We start from the raw sequence: 16,433 nt of genomic DNA, 5'->3' as shown, positions 1-16,433 counted from the left end.
TAACATTTCCAACAATACAACTTTGAGTGAAAACTAACATCCTGTTGGGCCTGCCAGGAATTGAGCCGGAGAGAGTGTACCCTCTTAGGGCCGAGTCGAGCCACGCGGGCTCTGAGCGCTTTTGTTTTGTCTTGGTGGTGCTATGACTGGTTCCATTAGGGTCTGGTGGTTGCAGGGATTTGTGGGAGAGTTCAATGAGGACATTTATTAGTTGGAAGGGTGACTATTTGATTTTTCCCCGGCGTGCCACTCTATCCCAATCTATATGCGTTGGGTTTTGGGGTCTTCTCTAAAGCCTCCTGAGGGTGATGTATTTGTTCAATCCTCATCCAGGGTAGAGGGGCCTCCCGTCAGTATGCCTTTGGCTTCTTCCAAGGAATTAATTGTACATAGCTGGCCTTTAAAGGTGAAGCTGATCGTTGCCTGGAAGAGCCAGTGGTGTCTTATCTTTTGGTTTTGGAGGAATGCTGTTAGGGGTTTTAGTGTCTTCCGTTTTTGTATTGTAGCTGTCGCCAGGTCCTGGTATATTTGGATCTGAGACCCCTGGTAGGTTAGGTCTCCCTGTGTGCGACTGGCAGCCATGATATTTTGCTTAGTTGGAAAAAAAATGGACGCAGTCGTTTACATCTGGGGGAGTGTTTGCCGGGGGGCTCCTGTGATCGTGCAGTCTGAGTTCAATCTAATAACAGGTTTGTCACGCTCTGGGAGGAGTGTTTGGAAGAGCTCCCCCATGTATGTTTGTAGGGCTTGGTCCGTATTTGTTGGGATCCCTCGGATGCAGATGTTGTTCCTCCGTTTTTCATATCTTCTTGCTTAAGTGCCAACGCTTCGCTGTTATCTTCCAGGGCTTGTACTTTCTTCTGGAGCTCCGCCAGTTGTGCTGCGTGGTTTAGGGTCTGCTCCTCCGTTTCGCTAACTCTTTGATCCACCTCACCCATGTGGTTGTCGAGGTTCTCTACCTTTTAGATGATATTTCCGTCATGCAGTTCCTGAATTCTAGTTTTATGTGCCTGAAGGGATTGTTTGTCTTTCTTGTTGGCCCAGTGACCCATAGACCTATCCGGTGAGTGGGCTATGGCTCAACTGGTGTCAACTTTCTTGTTCCGGTCTTGCTGCATAGTGGCGATGTCTGTTGCCTTCTGGGGCTTGGGTTGTTTGGCCTTCCTGGTTGGGGATGTCGTTTACTTCGATACCTTTCTGTCACCCCTGCAAGGTGTCAACATGGTTTTTGGGGGGCAGGGATGCATGTCGCTACATGGCGATTTGTGGGCCTCTATGCTGTTGGTGCCGCCAAGGAAGGGGGCACTATGGTGTGTTGGTACTGACGCCTCCTTTAGTGCTGAGTGGTTCCGCTGCTTTCTGTTGTATTTAGACGCCTTAAGTGTTTTTAGTGCCTCAGCTGGTCAGATATTAGTGTCTGGTGCTGTCCGGTGTCCAGTGGTGTCTGGTGTCACCGTGGCTCTGGTGCCTTCTTTGGTGCTTATAGACTCGAAATGCCTTCCTTAATATTTAGAGGCCAGTGGTGCCTGCTGTGATGCCTTCATTCAAGGTTAGATGTGCCCTTGTGATGCTGGGGCGTGGGTGTAGGGCTCGATGCTGTACTGGGGCTAGGTTTATAACACTGATGGTTGTGCTTCCCGTGGGGCGCTCCATATACTGTTAATTAGTCATGGTAGTGCCACCAAGGCAGCAGAGACTGCTGTTTAGTGTAAGGGCTGTCCCAGGGAAGCAGATCTTGCCCTGGTAGTGGTGCTTCCTGGAGCATAGATGTTATGCTCTGGGATTTATGTCGATTTGCTTGGTCTCCAAATGCTGTGGCAGATCTGAAAAGGGGGGTGCGTTTGGTGAGTCGGCATAGCTGTTAAATGCAAGATAGCTTTGCTGTTGTGTGAATGTGTGCAGATCTGAAGCGACCAAGCTTTGCGTGCAAATCTGTTTCTGCATGGTCTGCGTTGATGGCATAGTGGCCTTTGTATCCAGAAGGGTGCCTTGTGCGCAACGATGCTTTGACCTGATGTGAGTATACCACTTTGGATTTTTAGAGTCTGTCTATTCCCTCACCCAGCCTGTATAACCAGCTGTTGGGTTGTGATATGAGACTGCAATCCTTGTATCTTTCTATTATGGGAAACGGAGTAGTAATAAATGTATGTACATTTCGCCTTTATCTGCCTTGATTATTGCCCAGCCTACCTTGATATGAATTCAAATACATAACATGGGGTTCCTAACGACCTTTTGCTATTTATTTCTTTTGACACAATTCAAATCAGAGCGTGAATTTAGCATATATATTAGTTTTCCAGATAGATTTGGTAGTGGGAGTATTTTACTCCCTATAATTTTAGTTGTGAGTAAAATGATTTTTTAGGGAGTAAAACGTAAATCCAATGCCCCATTGGAGTATTTAATTTGTATTTTTTATAAGCGTATAAAAATGTTTAACTGGGAAACAAAAATATTTTTTTGCACCTAGTTATGCATGCAAATTAAAAGATACATGTTTACTTCTTTCGATCAGGCAGTTATAATAGTAGTTTCTCCATGTGTTAGTAAATGCACTACAGGTCCAAATATATCCAAGATGTTGCACAAGTGAAAACCAGGGCACAAGGTTCTATGTGAATGATTACTATTTTTTGTTTTGTTTGTCGGCAGTGTTCTCACTTTTTAAATTTTTTGGTAGTGTTTTTACCTATTTTTAAGGATTAAAAGTGTCCAATACACCCCTTATCTGTAGGGCTGTACGTATGTGTACATTATGGGCCTAATTCGCAAAGCGTTTTCCAATGGGGTTTTGTCATTAAAAAATACTTTTGTAAAATAGGCCCTGTATGTGTTACCTGCATTGCATTTTCCAAATAGGGTCAACTGTAATGTCACTTTTTTAAATTAAATTTTTATTTGTATATAATCAAAAAAATATTTACCAAAAAAAGCGGATCATGAATTTTTTTTTTTTTTTTCCGCCGATGCCAGTCCAGTTTTCAGATTTCAACTTGTTAACTCTTTGATTCATCTCGTTATGATTATGTCTATTTATAGAGACATTTTCTGGAGTTTGAGACTACGGTGTCAAAGAATTTGATGGAAGTATCACTTTAATAATGTGTTGCATGATGTTTACCATAGCCAGTAGCCATGAAGTTCTGTCACCTGCTATCAAACTTTGCCAGCAAACTTCCTCATCCATTAGGCAAAAATTGGATATAGTACCATTTAGGTATTTGAAACAAATCTCTCGTGTCACCGGGCAAACCAGAAGCAAGTGGCTGATGGTTTCTTTTTCCATGGAGGGCTTACAGAGGCGGCAGGTGTTCGTAGGGGCTTAACCTCTGATAGCCAGTATTTTGTTTGATTCAAACAAGTTCAGCCGAAATTCTCATGAAGAAATTACGCGCCGTTCTGTTCGAGAATAAGTTGATGTAGTTTTGGAGAGTCTCCAATTTTTTTGAAATTCTGAGGAAGATGTGTTGTTAGTTTGTTCTTGTTGGCGGTTTCTAATATCATTATTCAGTCCAGTTCTTTGATCTTTTTTAGAACTTTTACAGGGTTAGTTGAGAGTTCCTCTCGCTATTCTCCACAGAGAGTAGAAGGGTGACATTTTCTGCTTTCCATCTAGTCAAAATAGTACAAGTGGAGGCCGCCAGTTCTTGATTTACCAATCTATAGACATATGGGCTGTCTTAGTATGCATTTTCTGTATAGCATTAGGCTGCTGCAGTTTACTGATGTCTTTAGCGATGAAAGGCTGCGTTCTCGTCTGATCGTTGCTATAGGAGTTCACTTGGGGAGGCCAAGCACGATCTCCAGAAAATTGCTTCCATCTTAGGCCATAAATCAGAGGGGGAGGTTGGGCATGGCATCTGAGCCATAAGTTAAAGATGGTATAACCTTTTTTTTGTAGAATTCCCTAACCGGGTTTGTCGAAAATAGCCCGTATTTAATGTCGATTGCTTTCCCCGGAGTTTTTCAAATGTCCAAGTTTTTTTTTGTCATTGTTCAATGTTTCTAAGTTATGCTTTTGTGACTGCACTTGTACTAACCGTTGGGCTTTCTTGGTTCCTATTTTTTTTTTTTTTAAACTTCAATTTTTATTCAGGTTTACAAAACAATATTTAAACATTCCCCAAAACCCCTCCTCCCCCCCGACCCCATCACCCCAACTTGTACCCGGCCCCCTGTCCAAACCAAGTCTGTTGTTCCGGGAGACTTTTATCGTACTCTCACTCTCTTCGGGTGTGATGCAGCTAGTGCCCATGCCTCCGACAGGCCTGAAGCCGCCTTGCCCCGGCTTTTGGGCCTCCCTGTCTTTGTTTTTTTTTTTTTAATTTTTTTTTTTTCAATTCGAGCTTGCTGGTTTTTTGCACAGCTCTCAGTCTGGTTTTCCCCTTTGGGGCCGAGCTCCCCACCCAGGATTCAATGGACCCCTTATCCCCAGGATTGCTGCACTCCGTACCAGTTCGTGAGGAATGAGCCAATGTCATTGTTTACCATGGCAGTCAGTTTGTCCATCACAAACATGTTTTTTACTTTTTTCATCCAATCCTCTTTAGAAGGGGGCTCCAGGCTTTTCCATTTTTGTGCGAGGGCTACTCTGCCCGCCCGCAGCATTGTCTCCCACATCCTTGGGTATCGGTGTACTTCCGTTTCCTCCGGGGGAGGTCCAGAAGCATCGTCGGGGGATTTAGAGGTAAGTGTTCCTCTATCACTTCAGCCATCCAGTCCCTCACTGACCCCCCCCCCCCCCAGTACACTTGAGCCTTTGGACAGTGCCACCACATATGGCTCCTGGAGCCTGCTTGACCACATCCCCTCGGGCACAACGGGGACACCGCCGGGAACATCTTTGATAATTTCACTGGCTCCCTATGCCATCCCTGCAGTACCTTAAAGTTGTGTTCCATATCGATGGTAAATAGATTCCCATGGAAGGCAATTTTGAATATTCTGGTCCAGGAGTCCTCTGATCTCCTCTTCCGCCAGGACATCCCAGAACTTGCGAAAGTTTCTCCTTCCCTGGAGGTCGTACGTATTGAGGATTTTATACATGCAAGATACCACCCCCTTGCTCGAGGTCGCCGTATCTATGAACTTCTCAAAAGGGGTTAGCTGTCTACTCAGGTTGGGACCCCATGACTGATCACATAGAATGCCCTTTAGGCGGAGGTACTCAAAGATGGTCAGGTATTCCTGGCCGAGCGCGTTCCTTACTTCCTCATAAGGAAGGAATTCACCCTCCCTGAACATCTGCCCTGCCCACTCCAATCCTTTATCCGACCAGGTTTGGGAGGACCTAAACCCCTTTTTACCCAGGTTGAGGGGCTGGCCCCAGAGGGAGGTCATCGGGGACGGCCATGTAGTGAGGTGCGCTGTCTGAGGCCCTTCCTTCCAAATGTCCCAGAGGACCCCCAGGGTCGGGTGGGTTTTCAAGTGACTCGGGATTGTTCTTCGTGGAGCCCACACAAGGTCGCAGACTTTCAGGGGGTGAGTGTCCATATCCTCCAGGTATGACCAGTATGTCCCCATTCCTTCCTTCATGTGTTCCAATAGCACTCGCAGCTGGGCGGCGCGGAAGTACAAATGGAAATCCAGCAACCCAAACCCTCCCTCCTCCCTTGGCAACGTCAGTGTGGTCTTCCTGGTTCTCAGAGTTTTCCCCTGCCATATAAAGTCCTGGATAGCGTTCCGGAGGGCCCTGAAAGACTGTTCTGGGACGTTGGTTGGAAGGGCTGTAAAAAGGTATAGGAGCCGTGGCAGTACATTCATTTTAACCGCCGTCCTCCTGCCATACCAGGAGAGGATCGTCCCGCCCCACCTCCTCAGATCTGATGTGATCCCTGATATTATGGGGTCGTAATTTGCAGTGGCCAGTTTAGTTAGGTCCCGTGTGAGGAGAACCCCCAGGTATCTTATTTCGGCCTTCCCCATTTCGATCCCGTGAAGCCTGTCTAAGGGGTCTAGCACCGGGTCCCGGAGTCTCATAGGGAGCAGGACCGATTTCGAAGAGTTGATTTTCAGGCCCGAGAAGCGACCAAACTCGGTCACCAGGTTCAACAGAGGGGAGAGTGAGGAGCCAGGGTCCACCAGGTAAACCAGGATGTCGTCTGCGAATAGGGAGAGTTTAAATTCCACCCCCCCCTTCTTATCCCCTTAATTCCTGGATGTGATCTGATCGCTATGGCCAGAGCTTCTATCGTGAGGACGTATATCCGGGGGGAGAGGGGACACCCCTGTCTTGTCCCTCGGGAGAGGGGGAAGGCATCGGTCAACTCCCCATTCACTTGGACCCTTGCCGTGGGGGCTCTGTAAAGGGCCGTTACCCAGCTCATGAGTGGGTCCCGAACCCCATCTTCCTCAGGAGGAGATCCATGTACCGCCATTCGACCCTGTCGAACGCTTTCTCCGAATCTAAGTAGAGGACACTTGCGTTGAGCTCCGACCGTTGCGCGAAGTGGAATAGATCTATGGTCTTATGAATGTTATCCGAACCCTGCCTCCCCCTGATAAAGCCCACCTGATCCCCATGGACTAACTTTGGCAATATACCTTCTATCCGCCTCCCCACCACCTTGGCCAGAATCTTAACGTCAATGTTTAGCAGTGATGTGGGGCGGTAAGATGCACACTCTGAAAGGTCCCTCCCCTCCTTGGGTAACACCGCGATGATAGCCCCCATCATGGAATCCGGGAGAGTTTCCCCCTCTAGCACGGAATTGGTAACTCTCACTAGGTAGGGGGTTAAAGAGGATCAGAATCTTTTGTAAAAGTAAACGGAAAACCCATCATCCCCGGGGGTGGTTCCCACTTTCATCCCGCTTATCGCCTTGTCCACCTCTTCCTCAGTCAGTGGCCCTTCCAGACCCTCGGACATCTCCCTAGACAAAGCAGGGAGTTGGATTGAGTTCAAGAAATCTTCTATCGGAGCAGTTCCCCCATCATATTCGGATGAGTACAGGGTCTCATAATATCGGCGAAAGGCTTCTCCAATATGGGAAGACTCGCAACCCAGAGTTCCCTGAGCGTCCCTCACTTCCCTCACCATTTTGCTCCTCTGGACCTCCCTCGGCTTCCAGGCCAGGATCCTGTCCGCTTTGTCCCCTTTCTCATACTTTTGCTTGACCATCTGAAGACTTCTCTCCGTTTTGTGGAGGAGTAAGTCCTTCAGCTAGAGCCTGTAATCCTCCAGGGCGGCCACACGGTCGCGTTCCGGGTCTCGGTCCGGGGAGCCCCCCGGCTGAAGTCGGGTGATTTTATTTGTTTTATTTTTTATTCCCCCCCCCCCGCAGGGTCTTCTCCTGTGCCTCTCTCACCCTCTTTGCCGATGCACCCTTTTGGATAAGAACACCCCGTAGAGTCGCCTTAAAGGGTCCCAGAGCGTGTGTGTGTGCACTTCCCCATTGTCGTTTAGTTCAAAAAATTCTGTTATGACGTCTGCAATCTCTTGGGCGAGGACCTCGTTCTTTAGTAGGGCATTGTTGCATTTCCAACGGCCTCTGCGTTCTTTACGCCATCCCCCCCGATATCGTGACCCCCACCATGTCATGTCCGACCAGGGTACGGGATCGACCCTATAGCCTGCAACATACAGGCGAAGGGTTGCGTCCACCAAGATATAGTCTATCCTGGAAAACGAAGCATGGATGGCCGAATAGTACGAAAAAGAGGGGAGTCCTGTTCTGGGGGACGGGATTGAGTCTACCAGGCCCAGCTCTTCGTTCACCCTCGTCCGCGGGTCTGGGGTTCTGGGGGCCCACCCGCTTCCTATCCAAAGATGGGTTCAGCACCATATTGAAGTCTCCCCCTACTACCAACATGCCCCGTACAAATAGCTTGAGCTTCTCCTTTACTGCCTCCCAGAATTGGGCCTGGCCATCATTCGGACCGTACACCACAGCCAGGGTTGTAAGGAGCCCCTCACCATTAGGAAACGGCCCTCTGGGTCCTGCAGGGTGGCTTCGCTAGTGAAGCGGACATCCCTGGCAACCAGGATGGCCACCCCTCTTTTCTTCCCCTTGTGGGTTCCTTCCCCCGCACCCAGTGTGTATCTTGCAAAAACAGGTCCAGCTTTGCCCTCCTGAACTCCCGACAAACCAGGGACCTCTTGGTGGGGGTGTTCAAGCCCCACACATTCAGGGTGCCCACTCCCAGGGCCGGTTGGCAGTCAGCCATAATCTAAGTCGCCAGATCTGTTGGGCACCCGCCTAGCATCACTATTCCCTTTTTGCTCCCTTAGTCTCATTGTTAGGACATTATTTGAACCTTTCCCCACCTCGTCCCCGAACCCCTTCCCCAACCAGAAACCCCCAACTAACTTCGTCGCCCCCTCCCCGGCGTCCAGCCTGTTAGTTCCGCCATACCTGGCATTAGGCCGGACCACCAGACTGCCCTTCCCGACCGGGCACTCACATTCAAGCTCTTTGTCATGAGCCCCCCCCCCCTCTGTTTCTTCCCCACCGTCGCCCCCATCTTACTTGCAGTCCTGGGGGAATCTTTGTTCATCCAGACCATCATTGCGTCGGGTCCCGTCCCTCAAGCGGACGGGTCACCCCGATCCTCAGTCCTCTGAGTCATTGCGCACCCCCTCCCTCCCGGACGGTGGGGTGTTTAGCTTCCTGTATTTTCTCGAGCCGGTTTTCCTCCTCCTGCACCCGGGATGGTCCGAGGTCCCCTCCCCGATCGCTGCCGGGCCCACCGGGCCTCTTCTGGGGTGGACTCTGTCACGTAATCCTGAATGGCCCCTTTTATATCCTCTTCCGTGATTAGCGACGTCCATTGACCCATGTATTCAAAAGTCAGGGAGAATGGGTACCCCCAGCTGTAGCGCACCCCTTTGTCCTTCAACAGTTGCGTGAGGGTGCGGCACATTCTCCGCTTCGCCAAGGTGTAGGCGGAAAGGTCTTGAAATATTGAGATCTCTGCATTGTTGTAGGAAATCATCCCCGCTTTCCTTACCTCCGCCAGGACCTTTGCCTTGTCTGTATAATAGTGAAATCGAGCGGGGCCCCCCCCCGCCCTACCGCCCGCCCTGTGCACACGATCGAATGTCAGCTCCGTGGTCATCTCTTCAGCGAACAGGAGGGTGATTATGTCTCGCACCACACGGGTTAAGTCTCTCTCCGTTTCCCCCTCCACCTCTGGGACCCCGAAAAATCTGAGATTGTTCCTCCTTTCCCTATTTTCATAGTCGTCCATTTGCCTGGTCTTTCCTCGTCCCTCTTTTCCAGGGCTGCCAGACGCATCTCCATTTGCACCTCCTGCGTAGCTGAGGACGACTGATAGGTCTCCACTTGCAAGAGCCTGTCCTCCACCTTGTCCACCCTGTTGTCCATTTTTTTTCCAGTTTCTGTGCAATGTCTGATCGCATATCCCGGATCTCCTGGAGTATGGATGCAAATTCCTTTTCCATAGCTGTTGCGGAGTGCGTCGGGGCTTCCGAATGGGCCATGTTTGTGGGGTCCTCGTTTTTGTCACCAGCCCCCTCGTAGCGAAAGGTTTGCAGGGTCTCCCGCCAGTTCATACAGGCATTTCCCGTTCCTGCTTCGCTGTCCCCCACCGACTCCGGGTCGAGGGGATTGCCCCCCGGAGCCTAGTGGATGGGTCTGCAGGCAGGCACATGCCTGCGGCCTAACGCAGGGGCCTCCACCTACCAGAAGTGAGCGCCAGATAATTCTGTTGGCGTGGCGGCGCTGCTCCTCAGTTTCTCGGGTGGAGGGGTTGTGGGGTGGAAACCCTCCGACCTCTATCGCCGTCGTCTGTTTCATCCTTGGGCACGGGCTCGTGGGCCTTTCACAGGAGGGGGGGAGGGGGCCTCTATCTCTCCCCGGGCGTCGCCCCGTCTCCAGCCCCAGGCTCGTCACGCCACCACCAGCTCTCTTTGCCCGGGGGGGGGTTTGTGGAACAGGCACCCAGGCTCTACCGCTATGGGGGCCCCGTCCGCGGTGCTTCTGTTCGTCCGCGTCCTCTTCCTACCTCGGGACCGATATCCCAGGTCTCCGTGTCTTCCCACGGTGGCGGGAGGAGGGCTCTCCGCGTGGGCCCAGCACTCCGATGGGAGTCCCCCGCCTTGCCGGGTAACGCCCGCGCCGCGGTCGAGGGGATCACTCCTCCAGGCCCATCCTTCGCTCCGTCACCCTGGGCCATGGGGTCCGTTCTCCGGCTTCCCGATGCCCCCAGAGTCCGCTCTTTCAATCAAAAGGGGCACGGGGGGGTCCAGCCGCCGATCCAGCACTGTGTTGCCGCCACAGGGGTCCGGGGGGGCTCAATCCCTTTCAACGGCCTGAGTACGGCGGGAGAGCAACGCTCAGGCTGCCATCACCTGCGTGCCCCCTGGTGGCCTCCCGGTTCCTATTTTCTGGTCGGGGAAGGTCTTTGTTCCTGAGTGCCTGCTCTTCTTTCAGTTAAGTGGATCTAGCGGATGCGCTGACCACAGAAACTGTTCTAGAACCGCTTTATAGTCTAAGGAGGAAATTGGGAAGTCGCTGGGTGCACAGCTTAAACCACCTACAGTGTTTTCTCTCACGCATTGCTAACATACCTTATTTGCTATTATGTGTGCAGTCATATAAACCGTGCTTGCGGTATGCATAGTTAGAATTTACACTAAAGATAAAACCATGCAGTTTATATTATACTTGCTTTTCAAAGCATCTGCTTGACCGCTTGGCCATGTTTTTTCTGGGTTTCAATTTGCAGCTTGCAAGCTAATGGCATTGTGTAATGTCATGTCAAACATTAATTGCAAGGAGACATACTTGTGTGATGTGCTGCTTTATAACATGTGATTGTAACTAATTGAAAGTTTTGTTTTAAAATGTGCAACAAATTAAAATGTTGTCAACCTAAGAGGTGTAGCACATTCGGAGGTATTAAAAATGCAGTGCTAAACATCTTGTGCTAAGCATAAAGGTGGCATATACCTTTTGCCTACATGCGCAATACAAAGCGGCATGTCACCCCCCCACCTTCTCCCCTTCTGCGCATTTGGATGTGATTTGGTTTAGCACATCCGAAAAATATAGGACTTGATATTAAGGTCTGATTTGAGTTTCTTAAAAATCACCAAGTAACTAGAAAAATACTTAAAAAAAAATTCTTTCCATTTTCTTGGAGCTATGTTTAGCATGCAGAAGGAGTTAATTGCTTGACAGTTGTCATGATATATTATGCAGCACAAGCCAGTCGGGGATCTCTTTCCCCTGTAATGAGTGTGGCACACAATAAAACCGCTTTTTATTTTTACAATCCCAATTCTTTTTTTTTAGGAGGCCTCCAACCCGTCTCGCACCCAACCTCCACAAGTACCCCGTGATCAGTGGACCAGGAACCAGGCCGGTGTGTTATGAATGAATATTTTATTAATTTGTGATTGGAAAAATTGAATGAACAGTTACAAGAACCACCACAGTGGTTAGCACATCAAGACAGGTCAAACCTGTATGGCACAAGGATTTACTTTACACTACTATCAACAGTTCAAAACGCCATGAAATTGAATGCAACCACAACCCACAGGAAAGTGCATGCGCACACTAAGGATTCTGGAGCCCCAGCAACATTCACCCCTCCCCCAGTCCCTCCCCCCCAGACCTCCACTAGGCTTGTCAGCTTGGGATGGAAGGCAGTGGCAAGGACTGGGGACACCAGGGGGTTTTCAGAAACACTTTGAGACCAGCAATGAATGGGACGCTTCATTTTTCTTCACCAGGTAAAATGGGGTTTCACTTTATTAGAACAACTGCTATGGGATAGCACACAAAGGTTCTTCATGCAGCTTTAGAAAACAAATGGGGCTTCAGAACAGACTGGCTAGCACACCATAGGAAACTCGATTTCAGTACATGCAACACATGAAAAAAATAAAAAGGGAATGCAATTGAAAATCTGTTATCAAATTCTAGTAGGAGAAGAGTGATCAACCAGGAAAAACTGTTTTAAATGGGTTAAGCAAAATTTCCAGGAAAACGAAAATGCAAATGACATTTGTTTTTACTAAGGCTGTGAATGACGGGCAAGCTCCAGGTGATGCAAAGGAAATGCAATTCGAAATCTGCAATTAAAACATGGTAGGGGAAGATGAGTAGATTAGGAAAAACCTTTTTTAAAAGGTTACATGAAATTTTTAGGAAAATGCAAATCACACTCGTTTTTTCTGAGGCTGCAAATGAAAGGCATGCTTTCAGCGATGGGGAACTTGCATAGGAAAAACATTTTTTCTTTTAAAATGATAGTGGCACATAACAAGTGGACTTCTGGGCAAAGGGTTTGCTCACAATAATGAAATCGGTTTGGGTTTAAAATGACGGATGCAAATATGAATTTGTTTGGTGACACACAATTTAAACACACAGATAAATTTGTTTTTAGCTCATTATGAATTTAATTAGTTGGGTAAGCAATTTAGGACTATGTGACTCAAAATAAACTGGGAAGACAGAGTTAGTTTTGAGTTCTAGCTTTCTGGATCCCGTGAAATAATGTGGCAATTGATTTACTGAACAAAAATATACTAGGGATCTACACAAGCAACAGGAGATTCTTCAATGGGAAATGGCAGAAATGCACGGGCAAACAAAGGATTTCCTATGGGAACAATTTCCACAATAGGAAATATTTCTCAATGGGTAAATGACTGAAGTACACACACAAAGGATTTTCAGTGGGGACAATTACTACCATGTACAGGAATGTGAAATGTATTTTATCAAGAAAATGACTGAATTACACATTCAACGGATATGGGGGTTTCTACATGGGGGGGGAATCTCTATAGCAATGCTAAAGAAGATGGGGCTTATTTAATCTATGGCTAGTGATGTATATACTTAAAAGGACAGGGCTTTATGGACATCAAGTGGTGCCAGGGCTTCTCTGCAGGGACAATCAAGGGGTCAGTTGAGGCCTCTCTCTGTCCTCCAAAAGGTCCCACTCCAGCTCCTAGCTTTACTCCAAGATTACGCCCAATTCTGCAAGGATGGTTCCAGATTTTGACCGCTGCTCACCTCGGATTTGGTAGGGAGAAAGTCCTTATTTGAGGCTTCGTGACCTATTTATAAGGCAAATGACAACACTGCTGTCATCTTTCTCGCCCAATTGATAGGGCAATGTTCAAGGGTTCACTCCTTTCTGCGGGCCGATGGGTGCAAAGAAAATGGGAATGTTCTGGGAAGCCAAGGGAGGATACCCCATCATCATCTAACTGAGACGGGGTTGAATTTGGATTTTGCAAATGAAAATCTCACATTGTGACAAATGTCCTTTCTCATATTATGCCACATATGCCATCATTTTTGACTACTATATTTTTCAGTGAGTCACATAGGCCTGGTTTGATGTCTGTGCGACCTACTGGTGCAAAGCTACAGTATTTTCTAGTTTACGCCCAAACTATATTAATGAAAAATATCGCGTTCGGTGGGCGGACTATTGATCACTTGTTACACATTTTCTCAAATGTTTATGGTTGTCACTTATGCAGAGGTCACAATCAGTTTTTTTCTCTCATAACTTTTGGTATGTTGGTGTCACCAACATCGTTTTTGGCTTACCAGATGCAGCTCACTGTCAGCTTTTCAGAAATCCCAACATAAGTATTTTGGGATTAATATTATGGGTATTAGGCAATGAAACGTATGTCTCCCAAATTACACAATGAGAAATCGGCTCCCTCCTTAAACCTAGCCCCCACCATTGCCATGTGTGGCTGTGACGTCAAGAGGGTTCCTGTGTTGAGATTAGATCACATTACAAGAGCTTCAAATGCTAGCTAAGGCAAGCTTTATTGCGGGCTAAGTGGTTTGGATCATAAATTGCTGGAAAGCACTTGTGCTTGAAGGGAAACCAGACTTGCATTACCATAACAGGCTTTGAAGCTTCAGTTTAATTTTTGGGAAGCCCAAAGCAGAAATGAAACCAAGACCAAGATTTGGGGGCCTATTTCTGCTGCAAGCATTTTACTTTTAACCAACCTTAGTAAATGCACACACTTTGGACATGTAAACCCTTGCAAAAGAAATTTCCTGCCAACAGTGATTACAGACAGGCAACATAATGTATATTTCAAGACTTTAGCTGTACATGTGAATACTTAAAGAGTTGATTTTGAAGGCCCAATTTGAAATGTCTTTTGTCAATTCCAGCCCTGAAACCTTTTATTCTGTTGCAGTTAACTTAAAGGATTCTTCTGTGATAAGGTCCTTATGAACAGAACTCCAGTTCCTCTGTTGTACCTTTTGCACACATTCTTAAGGAGAATATCTTTAACTGAAAGGGAAAAACTGATTTTTACAAGTAATTATTTCTGTCACAGTGAAAGCTCCTTTTCTGCTGTACCGTTTGCACACAATCTTGGCACTTTCATTTACATGCTGGACACTGCAGTTTCTGCCAATATGACACCAGCCACTTGCAAATGTTTCCTCGTGTCTTTCCCTTCTGTGAGGCCATGTTTAGACACCTCCAAGTTTCAATGCCAATTTTGCTCCTTTTCGTTTTGACATTACAGGGCCTTATTTTTATGTTAATTCCAAAGCCGGCCTTTTACTGAGGGGGATGTTCCCCCCCCCCCCACCCCCACTGACTCTGGCCTTTAGTTATGGCTGTTTTGGACTACAATTCCCATGAGCCCTAGCCAGCATAGTTAATGGCGATGGATATCCGGATTTGTAGTCCAACCACCTGGAGATTGGCAGTTTGCATACCCATGGCCTAGAACCATTGGGAGCTTAGAGCCATATTTTATGTAAGCAGGTGCTAAATTTGCATACAAATGATTGAGTAGTTCAGTGTTTGCAGTGGCCTAGGTAAACCATCATTCAAACCAGGTGAGAGTTACCAAAGCCATTCATTATTAATTTGTAAACCGCAATCTATCTCTTCGTCCTCTTCCATCTCGCAACTGAGGTAGAAATAATCATGTCCCCGGAGGCACAGCAAAATGTGCTTGCCTTATGGCCCCACAGCGACTTGAAGAGTCAGGTAATCGTGTCTTCCATTCCGTCTTTCTGGCGCTACAATATCTTTTCAGCATGTATGGCGGAGATTGTTTCGAAGAAGAGCTGAGGTTTTTTGACAGACCAGGCTGTGCAAACATGGGATTCAACTGAAAACGTTCTTCTCTTCAGGTTTATTATTAAAAAGCACCAGAGTTGAAAACCAGGCTGGATTTCCGTAGACTGTGTTGGTAACTATGCCAGATACTTCAGAGGTAACCGTTTACATTGTTTTAATCCATGAGGTCTTTAAGCCGTTTGAAGTTGTGCAACGCAATGCTATCCACCAAGGAACAGACGTATTCTGATTGTGATTGGTCTGTTGCAGGGTTTGCAGAGTAGGATAGCTCACCATCCTGTCTTGGGGGGGGGGGGGGGGGGGCCCTGGGGAGACGGTTGGGTAGGTATCTGATTGCTCTAGTGTCTCCTGTGGTCTGGTGATGCACAACCCAGTATTGGAGCTTGGTGTTGGGCTTTTTAATATTCCAGCGTGGCCGTCAGTATTGATGAACTGGCAATGGACTACACAGGGGCACTACCTCTGCTTCACATGTGTGTCTCTGTTTTGACATGCTTCTGAACTTTCTTTTGCCATTCGAGCAGGGCCCCTGCTGAGGCTTATGAGCATTGCGTTCTGGGCCATGTCAGTGACTATGTAGCAATGTATGGCCACAGTTCCACGGAACACAGCCCTCGTCTTTGTGAGAGTAAAAAATGAAATCCCTCTCAAATTGCACGCAAGCTTCAAATACTAGCTGTCCCAAATTCGATTTTAATTGAAATGCTTCAGCTTCACAGTCCTGGGTTATCTCTTTGCCCTTGTTGGCATCTGCAAAGGACAAGATAGAATTACAATTACAACAATGGCGGGGAGAAACCAGCTTGGTTGCAAATTGGTAAACAGTCTGATGAATTAATTCAATTATTTTGAATTGCACTTTAATTATGCAACTTTAACTGTTGCAAAGAATGTGTTGATTCTCTTGAAATGGGGAAGTTTCAGTTAGGGCCTGGACATCCCTTGGCACAGTGTCAAAATTGACTACACTGATTCATTCTGCTTTAGTGCCTTGGAATGTCCTGGAATATGCTATGAGATAGGACAACTGCTTCGGACTTCAACGCTCCTGTTTTGTAGACGTGACAAAAACAGGCTGAGCTTTTGATAACTTAAACTGAGTGGTATTTTTTTGACAATTTTTGAATTTAGACAATTTAGAATAGGCTGTTTAAATACATAAGATGGATACATCGAGAGCCATATTGATAAATGAATGATGTGTTTAAAAGTAAGATAAAAACTTATTAGTAACAGAGTTACATTAGTGAATGGAATACAAGGAAGCAAGCAGGGATTGGGTAATGTCCACAGACACAGCCCGGAATACCATGCTTAACACGGACAAAATAAAATACTATTCTCAATGGAAGATTGCACAAATG

General features: G+C 47.2%; 1 protein-coding gene across 16 annotated transcripts in view; it reads left to right on the top strand.

The window, feature by feature from the left end:
- The window catches only part of CIT (citron rho-interacting serine/threonine kinase), a 2,264,529-nt gene that overhangs the window by 9,857 nt on the left and 2,238,239 nt on the right, over positions 1 to 16,433 (top strand). For 14 of the 16 annotated variants that reach the window (XM_069619729.1, XM_069619715.1, XM_069619714.1 and 11 more), the window contains exon 2: positions 11,265 to 11,334. The exons of 1 other annotated variant lie outside the window; for it this stretch is intronic. The gene's annotated coding sequence lies outside the window, so the exon portion shown is untranslated. Of the gene's footprint in view, positions 1 to 11,264; positions 11,335 to 11,398; positions 11,708 to 16,433 lie in introns of those variants that run through there. One more of the 16 variants, XM_069619712.1, reaches the window with a different exon arrangement.

This window comes from Ambystoma mexicanum, chromosome 10 (assembly GCF_040938575.1).
Source record: "Ambystoma mexicanum isolate Mex_15411 chromosome 10, UKY_AmexF1_1, whole genome shotgun sequence".
NCBI lineage: Eukaryota > Metazoa > Chordata > Amphibia > Caudata > Ambystomatidae > Ambystoma > Ambystoma mexicanum.
Note: the sequence above shows the minus strand (reverse complement) of the source record. Positions and strands in the feature narration are given on the sequence as shown.